At 43.3% G+C, this 12,274-nt stretch overlaps 1 protein-coding gene across 2 annotated transcripts in view; it reads right to left on the reverse strand.

Moving 5' to 3' along the window:
* FILIP1 (filamin A interacting protein 1) overlaps positions 1 to 7,330 on the reverse strand; it is a 129,301-nt gene extending 121,971 nt beyond the window's left edge. The window contains exon 1 of one of the 2 annotated variants that reach the window (XM_066612443.1): positions 7,312 to 7,330. The gene's annotated coding sequence lies outside the window, so the exon portion shown is untranslated. The remainder of the gene's footprint in view (positions 1 to 7,311) is intronic. The other variant, XM_066612445.1, reaches the window with a different exon arrangement.
* Positions 7,331 to 12,274: the final 4,944 nt, after the last annotated feature.

Below are 12,274 nucleotides of genomic sequence, written 5' to 3' on the forward strand. Positions count from 1 at the left end.
AACAGCCCTATGTAGGGGGAAGAACAGGGTAGAGACTGGGACAGGAAGGATGTGGTACCAGCGCAGTGGTGTCTCTGATATCCTAAGCAGGATGCAGCATGCACTCTGGTAGCGCTATTGCGTTGGCGGGGGAGGGGATTTAGTTAGGACTGGACTGTTCGAGCAAGAACACACAGGTTGAAATCCCCACTCAGCCACAAAACCTATTGAGGGCGCAATCCTATCCTGCACTAGAACAGGCAAGCCAGGAGGCTTGTGCTGTATTCAGTGCAGGATAGTGGCCATAAGCAGCTAAGCCAGAAGTAAGGGGAAACATTTCCACTTACCTCTAGGTAGGGGCTACTGGCCCCTATGGGTCACCTTGGACTTACACCACCCCAATCCCCGTTCCTGGGGAGAAAAGAGCAGCTTAACTGCCGGATCCCAGCCCCACTTCCCGCTCCCCACCCACCTGCCCCCTGGGTCACCCACCACCTGCCCTCCCCCTGTCTAGGAACGCCTCCCTCCTGCCTCCCCCCGCCTACCTTTTGTCCTTGCGTTGAGGTGGAAACCAGTACAGTATGTCAGCCTCTGCAGGCTGGTGCTTCTCGGTGCACTGGCCTGGCTTCCTCTTGAGAAAGCTATACTCCTATACTATACTCCTATACGCCATTCTGGGCCGGCGCAAGGGACTTGCATCGGTCCAAGGGCGCATTTGGATTGCGCCCTAATTCTTTTTTTTTTTCTTTTAAAAAAGGTTGCAGGGAAAAAAGCAACAGGTTTCAGTAAATATGTAAGCCAAGGGATTTCTCAGATACCAAGTTAAGTGCAATTTGCTCATCAACAATAATTACAACAAGGCACAAGAATCGTCTGGTGCATGGTTGTTGGCATCCTTCAGTCTCGGAAGACTATGGTATCGCACTCTGAATGGTGGTTCTGAAACAGTGTCCTCTCCAGTGCGTGAAGCCTGGGTAAAGTAGATATGGAGGACAGACTGTTTCCCATGCAGCAAATCCGCCCTCTCCACGTTGCTGAAATGGTCCAATGGAAAGGCAGAAGCCAATAAGGTTGGTTCCAGCGGCATCGCAGGAGTTGCCAGAACATGACTGTGTTCAGCCATGAACTGTCTCAGGGACTCCGGCTCTGGATTTTGCCTTGAGGTTGACTCCTGAAGCCTCTTCCATAACTGGATGTAGCCACAAGGCAGTGGAGGTTTGGGATCAGAGTTTTGCTTCTCTCAGATGAGCTGCCTTCCAAGGCTGAGGAGTCCCATCTATGTGGTGGCTGTTTAGTCGCCTCTTACGACAAGTACAGCCAAACTGAGGGCCTATTCTTATCCCCCAGCCCCCAGGTGCATAACCCGCCCCGTCTGGTGCATAACCATCTGCAAACCAAACATTGACACCACTAAATAAAACTTAAAACCTTGAATCCACACATTGAAAGCAATACTTTAAAACCCTCTAAAACAATAGTACTATACAAAATAATCTCAGCTCAGAAATGACAGAGTGAAGAAAACTCTCTTACCAGAGCTATCGTGATATTCTTCCAGAAATGTCCTGGCATTATTACTGAATTCCAAGGTAAGTAATCCTTGCAGCTTATGTTAAAGTGTAAATACAGTCAGATTCTGAAGGACATGCATTGACATACTAGAGTAAAAACTGAAGGTACCAGCGTTTCGGATGTTATAAACATCCACTGGTCTGTGGGCCTGAAAGAAATCTTTTATTCAATTTGAGAGTGGGATGTACTGTCTGCATCCAAACTATGCATAATTTTATTCTGAGTTCCGAGAAAAGCAAATAAAACACTGCTCTTAACAGAAGGCATAAAATCTGCATGGGATAACTGTCTCACAAAATCAAAACATCCATACATTTAGCATTTTATCATGTAAACTTTGGAAACAGTAACACTATATATGCTGGATGTCATAATACTAAGGATTTTTCAGTGTATGAGAGAAAAGAGAAACTGCATGGAATTTACATCCTGATTGTAGGTCATGCGTAGTGTGACTATACCTCTGTTTGAACAAGAAGCCCACATATTAATATACAAAACGAGAATTTTAAAAACAATGGTGAATTTTGCAGTTAGACATAAATGTGATATATCCCCCCTCCCACCTGCACACATACACAGAAACCACATCAACAATCACTTTCAGGCACACTTACTTGTATACAGTAAAGTACTGTTGCTATCATTAGGCCAACTAGGCAGCTGCCTAGGGCACAGATCTCAGAGGGGCAGAGTGCTAACCTTTGAGGGGCAGAGTATTATCTTTTGAGGGGCACAGTTTTATACACAGGGGCACAGTTTTTAACTCAGGTAAATAATACAACTGAAAATGTATATTTTTGTTATTTTAAGATAAACACCACAACGGTGCTATGGAATATAATTAATTATAAAGTCTTATGGAATTTTTTGGGGGAGGGGTGCAAGTAGTTAGCCCTGCCTAGGTTGCAAAATAGCCTAGCACCTGCCCTGCTTCTATGTAGATCAATGGATTTCAGCTGAAATTGTTTTGAAATGATAGCTGTTTTTCCTGTGTTGCTATGATTGCTGGGTAGTGCAAGGAGTGACTTGGAACACACAAGATACTCCTGGCAGGGAAGGCACAGCTATCTGGTTTTATTCTTTATTTGGCTAAGACCAGCAGAGCCAGAACTGGCCCATCCATGACACAGAAATATGATTGTTATTGCTATATGATTGGACATTGACCTAATCTAATTGTATATAAGTCCATGTATTATATGCCATGTGCTAAATAAATAAATAATGATTGCTAATAAATTACATAGACTTATCATAATGTTCATCACAGTCTGCAAGGAATTCTTGTGTATTGCCATGTGCACTGCAATTCATCCTCCACATGGGAAATAAATCAAGCTTAGAAGAAAACATCTTTAATTTGAAGCTAGAAAGGGTTGATCACAGATGATTCTTTCCAATTTTATAACAACAGAATTGGTAAATTACCTCTGTTTAGAGGGCAAGTGGAAACTCCAGTTCTCTCATCTTTTTTTCACACACACAGCCCCCCCCCCCCCCAGGTGGCATAGGCCCACACCAGACATGCAGTTATTCCATGAGAAAATACTGTACATCCACAAGTCAACCATGAGTTTGAACCAACACAGAATTTGTAACTAGGTGTTCATTCCAGTCTGGGATTTAATTTGTAGAAAAAGCTACAGTAGTTCCTCCTCTGTGCTGCCAGTCACCTTTCCGTAGACTTCATTGAGTTTGCATGTATCCCAGCAGCACTTGCCCACCAAAAGGGGAAGGATTTGTTTGTTTTTTGTTTTTGTTTTGACCTTCTGAGGTTTTGACCTTCTGAGAGTAGTAAACTTCCTGCTTCTGCAAGCAACAGCAGGATTTTGAGTAGGCATGCATAGGACTGTGCCATCATCCTGTGGAGAGATGCCTCTGCCTGTCTAGAGAAAAAAGGTGTCTGCATCCTCTCTTTCTTATGGTGGCACCTTTGGCAGCCCAGGCAGTGACAGACAAGGAGGAAACAACCCTGTGCCACCTTTCCCCTCCCTTCTCTCTCAGCACCACAGCAGGATCAGAAGTGCTGACAAGAGGGCCTCCATCAACAAAAAATTGTGTGTGTGTGTGGGGGGGGGGGGGTTCTTATCAGTTTGGCATCCTTTAAATGGCTGACCTTTACAAATCTGAAAGCACGGGAAGGACACATTCTGGTGAGGGTTCTACTAAGAGACAGGTTAGGGGGCTGTTTCACCTCCTCTGAAGACTCAAAACTCATAGATATCGACAACCATGAGTCTTGCAACCATATGTTCAAAACCAACATGGAAGATTCAAAACTCATGGGGAAAAATTCACAAACAAGAAAATTCATGTGAGTATGGCACCCAAATGTGCAGTCAGTCTGTGGGAAACACAGATTTCCACATGAGGTTTTGAATGTTTGGTCTGGGCCTTAGATTCTAACTCTGAATACCTTTCAGAAAAAAGTGGTTACTGTACTTACTTAGCAAGGTTATTAATCTGAGAAGAGAAATGCAGTATCACTGTGTGATGTCACAATGATAAATTACAACAGTGCACTAGATTATCTCAGAAGCCATCTAATTTTCCTGCTGCATTTTATAGATCCCCATCCACACACACACTGTTATTGGCTTTTCATGGGAACGTTTACGTATTGCCAATAAACTAATCCAATAACTGTGGAAATTTTTTTTCTTTTTTAAACTGAAAAAATTATCAGTGACATAATCTGTTTACAATTTTAGGACAAGACACTAAAACACCATTCATCTGGGAGGAATGAGGTCCTCTGATGTAGAATGATGTCAATTTCCATGCTGGGGAAGGGTATTTTGCTTATGTCTTTTTTAAAGTCTCTGGAGTGGAATCACTGTGCAGCTCAGGCTGCAATCTAACACACACTTATCTGGAAGTAAATCCCACTGCATTTTCTGGAACTTACATTTGAGTAGATATGCATAGGCATGTGCTGTTAAACTCTTAAGGACCCCTTTAAGTGGAAGGGAGGCGATCAGTTGATTTTAGTAGGAATTTTATTAAGCCAAGTGACCAGAATAATGATATTCATGAGTCTTGACAGCAAAATGCAGATGAGCAGAAACAGAAATGCAAAGAGCACACAGAATGGTTCTATTTGGAAACAAGACTTTTGAGGCTCAGCCTCTAACTGTAGGATTTATACCCACATGTGGTGTTATCCACATCCATCTGCTGCTACTTCATCTACTATGTACACACCTCCTTCTCCTACCACTACAACCCATGTTTGGTCTTATCTCTGTGCAACAGTGATACAGTCATGCCCAACATATCATTGGTCTTACAAATGTTTGCAGTTAAATAACTCCACTGTGCACAAGAGGACTATTCATTGCACATATACTTTTGGTTTTATGCTACAGGACCAATAGTGCTCCTTTGACTTTTTTTGGTCAACAGCTGAGTAGTAAGAATGCATCTGTGAAATGTGTTTCCTACTGGACCCTAGGAAGCAAGACATACACAGCAGATCAGGTAATGGGGGAAAGGAATTTAAAAAGAAATAATTAAATGGCTTTTGCTCAGCAGATCACGTGGCTGATTGTTTCCATAGTGGAAGGAAAAATAGGAGACTGAGCTCTAGGAAGAATCTATAATTTCTACAGAGATTGTAAGAGGTGATGCTGAATATTTAAGGATCTTACAAAATGTCTTTCTTTTTCATTACTGCAGAATAGAAATCTGCAGTACCTTACCACATTCCTTTTTAGATGGAGAAAATATTTGATAAACAGATAAATGGAAAAGTGGATTGATTAGCTTGGTTCTTGTGGAGATGAAAACTGGAGTGATGCCACAAATGCTATTATTGTATCTTGGAGTAACCTTCTCCTGTCACTAATATTTAGTTATATTGCACTTTCAATGTGCATAAACATGTGCACATGAATGCATGTTTATGCTTTGGGGTTTTATTTTGGCATAACTTAGTTATGCTGTATGTTATATTAAGCCTGGCCGACCTGAAGGGGACTTATGTGAAGGAAGATGGTAAGAGGTCACACTGCCTGCATATACACACATGCTACTATTTGTGGATAATGGATTGTATAGGATTGTAACTTGAATTTTAATTCAAGCAACCAGCCTTGAATTTCTGCCATAATATGGAACTACAGTATGCTTCATGCAAATCCATAGGATAGGATAAGAGAGGAGTGTTAGTTAATTTTCTCTAGAAAAATAGGAGTTCCCTATCTGACCTTCTCCCCTCCTTTTTGACATTACACATTATGGAATTTTCCTCCCTGCTGCAAGAAGAGCCATCAAATCATTCAATACACACTTTGTAACAACAAGTTCATTCAAGCTACTCTGGTGATTATTGAATACCAGTCAGTTATATGTATTATATGATTCCTGCCTCTAGAAAATGGACTTCTGTTAGCTACACTGCAAACTACATTCACTGCAAAGTGACCTTCTTACACTCTTATCTTAAAAACACAATCTTGAAAACAAGTCTCATTACCTCCAGCATAGCTTTCATTTATGCATGCTTAGCATCCTAGGCAAAGCATGGAGACAAGGCATGGACCTCCATGGCACTGAGCTTTGAGATGGTGGCTAGCAGCTTATAAGCATTGCCTAGAAATGATGTGACAGTTATTTTGGAGCAAGCATCGCCTGACCTCTGGAGCAGAATTTTGTTGCAACAAGAATTAAAGCAATTACCTTCTTGAACACCTGTACCTGGATGCATGGTTTTATTTATTTATTTGAAAATTTTTATCCTGCTTTATCTCCCAAGCGGGCATTCAAAAAGGGTTACAACAGGTCAATACAAACACTATAAAAATAAACATTAAAATTCCTAAAAACAGTAGGCAACCTAAAAATCTAATTAAAAGCTAGCAGCAAACAATAAGAAGAATGTAGCCCATAAAACTAATCTGCACAAAACCTTTAATATCCATATTCAAAGCCTGAAACTCTGAAGGTGAGATATCCTGCCTAGGCAATGATTGTAAGCTTCTTAGGACAGAGACCTGCTATGTTTCATCAGATCTGTTTTAAGTCTTCCTCAACCTAAGCTCTAATGCAGTGTTTCTCAAACTGTGGGTCCGGACCCACTAGGTGGGCAGTGAGCCAATTCCAGGTGGGTTCCCATTCATTTCAATATTTTATTTTTAATATATTAGACTTGATGCTATCATGGTATATGACTGCATTTGGGGAAATGTTATAGATCTGTACTTTTAACAAGCTACTATGTCTGAGGTATTCAATCTGTGCATCGGGCCTCCCTAGGGAGGCATGGCTAGCCCCCAGGGGCATCCGGCATCTTGGGGAGAGAGGTGGCCTTAGCTGCTCAGCCCTACTGCCTCCCTACTCACTGCTTTTCTGCAGCTGTGAGGGAGGTGGGTGGGGCATGTGAAACATGGTGGGGGGAGGTGGGAGAGAAGGCTGGCTAGGCAGCGGCAGAGGTGCTGCATCTTATTAGCATAGGGCATGCTCCTGGCAGGCTTCAAACTGGGAGGGAAGAGTAAGTACAGGCAGTGCAGTGCTTTCCTCCGCTTGGGAAGGAGGGAGCCCAGTCTGCTCTTAGTGGGGGGGGGTGTCCAAATGCCCCAGCCTGCATTCCTCCATCTTGTCTGGGGGGGGAACAGGGGTGGCATCTGCATGTTGGGGTGTAGGTGTGTGAACACACCCCCATCTACTTCAGGGGTGAGTTGTAATCTTGCTCTGGGTGGCTGCAATCCTATCCACACTTTCGTGGGAGTAAGCCCCATTGACTCAAATGTGACTTACTGCTGAGTAGACCTTGATCAGGCTTGGGGTCTGCATCAGCTTAACCAAGGATCTTCACCTTTCTCTTTTTCCTCCCCCTTCAAAAAAGAAAAAACAAAGCCGCTCTTGATCAGTTCAAAAATTGATTAAAAAACAAAAATACCCATTCCTTTTCAGCCATCCTCCTTTTTGCTCCTGCCTCCTTTGGGGGGGGGGGGTACTTCTCATGTTGGCTGCTATTATAAGACAAAAGGCACAATCCTAGCTAGGTCTACTCAGAAGTAAATTTTACTGTGTTCAATGGGACTTACTCCCGGAAAGTGAGGTTAGGATTGCAGCCAAATAGTCTCTGGGTCTCAGTTTCACAGCAGTTTGCATTTAGCAGATACACACAGAACAAAGTCTTCCTCTCCCCCTGTAAATTTTATCACTTCTCTCTCCCTTATAAGAAATTCCCTTTCCAAAACCCTCCAGGTGTGCTGCTAACAAACTCAGGGCACAATTCCAACCAGGTCTATTCAGAAGTGTCCTATTTTGTTCAATGGGGCTTTCGTGAATATGTACAGTTTAGGCCTAGTAGCATGTAGAGCCTGAACCAAACTAAACCAGTAACAGAGAAGTGGCTTGCAGTTCCTAGCTGCAAGGATGTGAGTAACAACAGCCAATGAAATTAACAACTCAATGGAAGGTAATAATGTAGCACCTAAGCAGACAGAGAGGTGCCCATGAATCTCCAGTGGAGAGGGGAAGAACTAAGAGGACTAGCATCCAGCCCCACTTCAGGAAGATTCTGTCCCCAAGAGCTTCTGATTGGACAGTTTAAATAAATACAGAGTCACCTCCATCCTGTTAGCCTGAGAAGTATAAGAACAAAGCCCAAGGGGTGTGTCTGGGTCTTTTGGTGGAAAAGGTTGTGGGTGCAACATCCTGCAGGTCAAGAGCCTGGTCCACCAGGCCAATGTGGCCTCATATATAACCTGGAACTGAAAGATCTACAAAAGAAAGCTGACTCAGGTGAGAGTTAGGGAATAATAGAGATAGCCAGTTAATTTTGTTATTTTAATGCTGATATATTTCCTAGATGTTTTATGTCTCTAGCATTTGCTGCCTTTTGTAACTTTATGTAACCCTATGTACTTAATAAAGTAAAAATCCTTTTACTAAGTTGTTTCATTGTCTGTTGGGGACAAAGGTTCAGAATCCTGCCTAGCCGTTCAACAAGCTACCAAATACTCATTGAGGACTAGTAACTTGAAGACTGAGGCTTTAATTAAAGAAAGTACTCAGTGCCTGCAAGGGATAGGATTAAGCCTAGAGGGTCTCAGTGTCCCTGGACTGAGACACTGGCCATACAGGGTGGTGGCAGTACTACTGAACAGGGGTCCTTGAGGGCTCTAGGATTTGAGAACCAAGAACTCTGGGCACCCCAAAACCCCTGGAGTATACAACAGGGGCTTACTCTCAGGTAAGCGTGGTTAGGATTGCAGCTTCAGAGTGCTGGCAGCTGTTGTTCATTCTAAAAAGTGGGTCCTGGTGGTAAATGTGTGAGAACCACTGCTCTAATGATCTGCCTATCTGCCTCTTTGTCCCCAATAGCCAAATCCTATCCCCTACCACCAGGTGCAGTGCAGTCATGCCAAAAGGGTGCACGGTGCATCCTATTATGGGGGTGGAACTCATGGGCAAGCAGTACATAAGTACAAATAATTTTTCTTACTTCCGCATACACCCTGAGGCTGCCTACAGGTCTTCTTGGACATACATAGCCTATTTTCAGTGGCATACATCTGAGGAGAGGAAAAGGGCACAGAGATTTACAAAAGAGGGGATAAGATTTGGCGTGGTGCAAGATCCAGCTCCTCCTTGCCCCAAATGGCCCCATTCCTCCCACAGCCTACCCCCACTACCAACTTGCCAGTGGATAGTGGCCTCTCTGCCACCCTGTGCATGTGGCCATTGTGTTGGTGGCCTTGTTGCTCTTGTTGGTGGACTGTCACTTCCACCGGCATCCTTATACATAAAGGATTGGCATATAGGATTGGGCCATAACTCCCTATACAGGATGGAGGCTCTTGAACTCTGTTAAGTGGGACAGGAGTTGAACTGAGTCTGAGTTCTACTGTCTAGAATTGAAACCCCATTCAAAATAACTGGGAACACAATCCTACCTTGGAGATCAGCTGGTTCAAGCCTCCTGTGCTGGTGCAGGAGTGTCACAAACATGCACAGTTGCACCTTTTCTAGAGCCAGACCAAGGGGGGGGGATGGGAGAGGGTAGAGGGAAGGCGTAATGGAGTGGGGAGGAACATTTTTGAGCAGGGGAGGGTGGATCAGGAGGCAGATTGTGGTTGTGAGGGGGATGAGATTGGCCACAGCAAGTCCAAATTCCAGTTTGATCAGCCTTAAATGGGCTGCTTGGATTTACACCAATGAGTTTGCTGGTGTAGATCTGAATAGCCCCATAGAAGTGGCTGGGGCACTACTTGGGGTAAGGAGAAAAATATCCTGTTACCCTGAATTGCCCTCCAGCCAGCACCTACCTTTTGCTAGATACAACGCAGGCCACTAACCAGCACAAGTAAGGATTGGGTTGTTAAGGTTTTGACAAAACAGCTTGTCTATGTCAGGAAAATCATCTCCTAAATCAGAATGGAAAACCAAGGCCAAAACAATCCCTACAGAGATTAAGAGCACAAGCCTGTGCATGAACAGTAAGTGTTCATCACTTGTGTTCATTAGTTTACTCGAAGGAAATGTGTGTAGGATTGCAGCCTGAGCCCATGAAACCAACCTTCCTTGAGTTGTGGCAAAGGCTTTCCCATTCACTGGCTGGCTCACTGTTTGAAAAATCAAACTGGGAGGATGTGATCCTACGGCAAAGATTCATTTAATTAAAATATTTTATTTTGTGGTTACATCTTGAGCTACTAGTTTTGCATGAGAGGTTGGCACAAATCAAGAGTCGGATGACTTAGAGTCGGATGACTCTAAGCATTATATTGATTTTAGCTGAAGTTTTAAGTACTCAGGATTTATCTATTACCATATTATGTCTGTTATGTATTAGGGAAGAGTGATGCCGTTGGGAAGATAGGTGTGGTATTTATGGAGATCTCTATGGAAAGAATGATTTGGTGTGAAGGCTTGTGATACTTGTGCATAAGTAGTCAAGATGTAGCATATAAATTATTATATCACAAATCATGATGTTTTGCAGAGCTATTGTGGCGGTAGCTGACAAGTCAATAACTATCACAAATGGTTAGGATCAAGCCAAATAGAGATTATATTAAGCTGCCTTTATATTACATTACATTATATTGCTGTTGGCATCCTTCAGTCTTGGAAGACTCTGGGATCACGCTCTGAATAGTGTTCTGGAACAGAGTGTCCTCTCCAGTGCGCGAAGCCTGGGTAAAGTAGGTATGGAGGATAGACTGTTACCCATGCAGCAAATCCGCCCTCTCCACGTCGCTGAAATGGTCCAATGGAAAGGCAGAAGCCAATACGGTTGGTTCCAGTGGCGTAGCAGGCGTTGCCAGAACATGACTGTGTTCAGCCATGAACTGTCTCAGGGACTCCGGCTCTGGATTTTGCCTTGAGGTTGACTCCTGAAGCCTCTTCCATAACTGGATGTAGCCACAAGGCAGTGGAGGTTTGGGATCAGAGTTTTGCTTCTCTCAGATGCGCTGCCTTCCAAGGCTGAGGAGTCTCATCTACCTGGTGGCTGTTTAGTCGCCTCTTATGACAAGTACAGCCAAACTGAGGGCCTATTCTTATCCCCAGCCCCCAGGGGTAGAGATTATATTAAGCACAGGGGTAGAGATTATATTAAGCACAGCAATACTGTGTGCAGGATACTGTGTGTTAAAAATTATATTTTGGTGCTTAATATTACATGCATAACATTCTGACCCCAAATATGTTTACAAAGAAGTAACTCTCTTTTAATCTCACTAGCGTTTTCTTCCACACAAGTGTGCTTAGTAATGCCTGGACGGTCTAAAGAAACCAGTCTGATCCACTGGTTTAACTTAAACCAGAAATACTTAGGGTAAAGTTCCTACCCAGACAGAAAGTTTACAGGATGGTGCTGGGCCAGTCTCTCTGTCTCAGCCTAATATACCTCACAGAGTTGTTGCTATCCTTGGAGAACTTGCACATTCCCCTCTAGGCTAAAATGATTAATAAAATCAAATCTGGCTCTTTTATTCATTGCAGTAATTCAATTCACTTAGTAAGTTAAAACCTCTACACTTTTTTCAAAGTGGACTCTATGGACTCTAACAGCCCAATCCTATCCACACTTTCCTTGGAGTAAGCCCCATTGACTTTAATAAGACATACTTCTGAGTAGACATGAATAGGACTGGGTTGTAAGGCTGCAGTTCATATGCACTTTCCCAGAATTAAGCCCTACTGACCACAGTGGGACTACACCCGAGTACACTTGCACAGGATCATGCTGTTGGGTTTACATCAGCATATTTGCTTATGCCAGCATAATGCAATGTGTTGTAACACTGCACTGGTATAACTGTGGGCATGCACAACATTTGAAACACTTTTGCTCTGATGTAGCAAATCTTCAGTATTTATAAGTGCCATGTTTTAAGGGGCGTCACTGAGACCCTTTCTGACCTTATGGGTTAGAGACTTATGGGAATACTTTCATCAAAAGCAGGTTAGTGTTCTTTCCAAGAGCGACTTTTTCCATCTGCATTCAGTGTAGAGGCTCTGTCCCCTTTGGAATAGGTTGGTATGACCACACTGACAGTACAATCCTATGCATGTCTACTAAATAAAAAAAAGCAAGCCCCATTGTGTTCAATGGGGTTTACTCCCAAGAATGTGTATATAAGATTACAGTCCAATTCATGCTTCCAGATGGACAGTCCAATCCTATCTGTTGGGCTCTACTGGCAGAACATGCGTTCTGCCAGTGGAGCTGGCAGGATCCAGGCAGAAATACCTGGATAACCTG

The sequence above is a fragment of the Tiliqua scincoides genome, chromosome 1, assembly GCF_035046505.1.
Source record: "Tiliqua scincoides isolate rTilSci1 chromosome 1, rTilSci1.hap2, whole genome shotgun sequence".
Lineage (NCBI taxonomy): Eukaryota > Metazoa > Chordata > Lepidosauria > Squamata > Scincidae > Tiliqua > Tiliqua scincoides.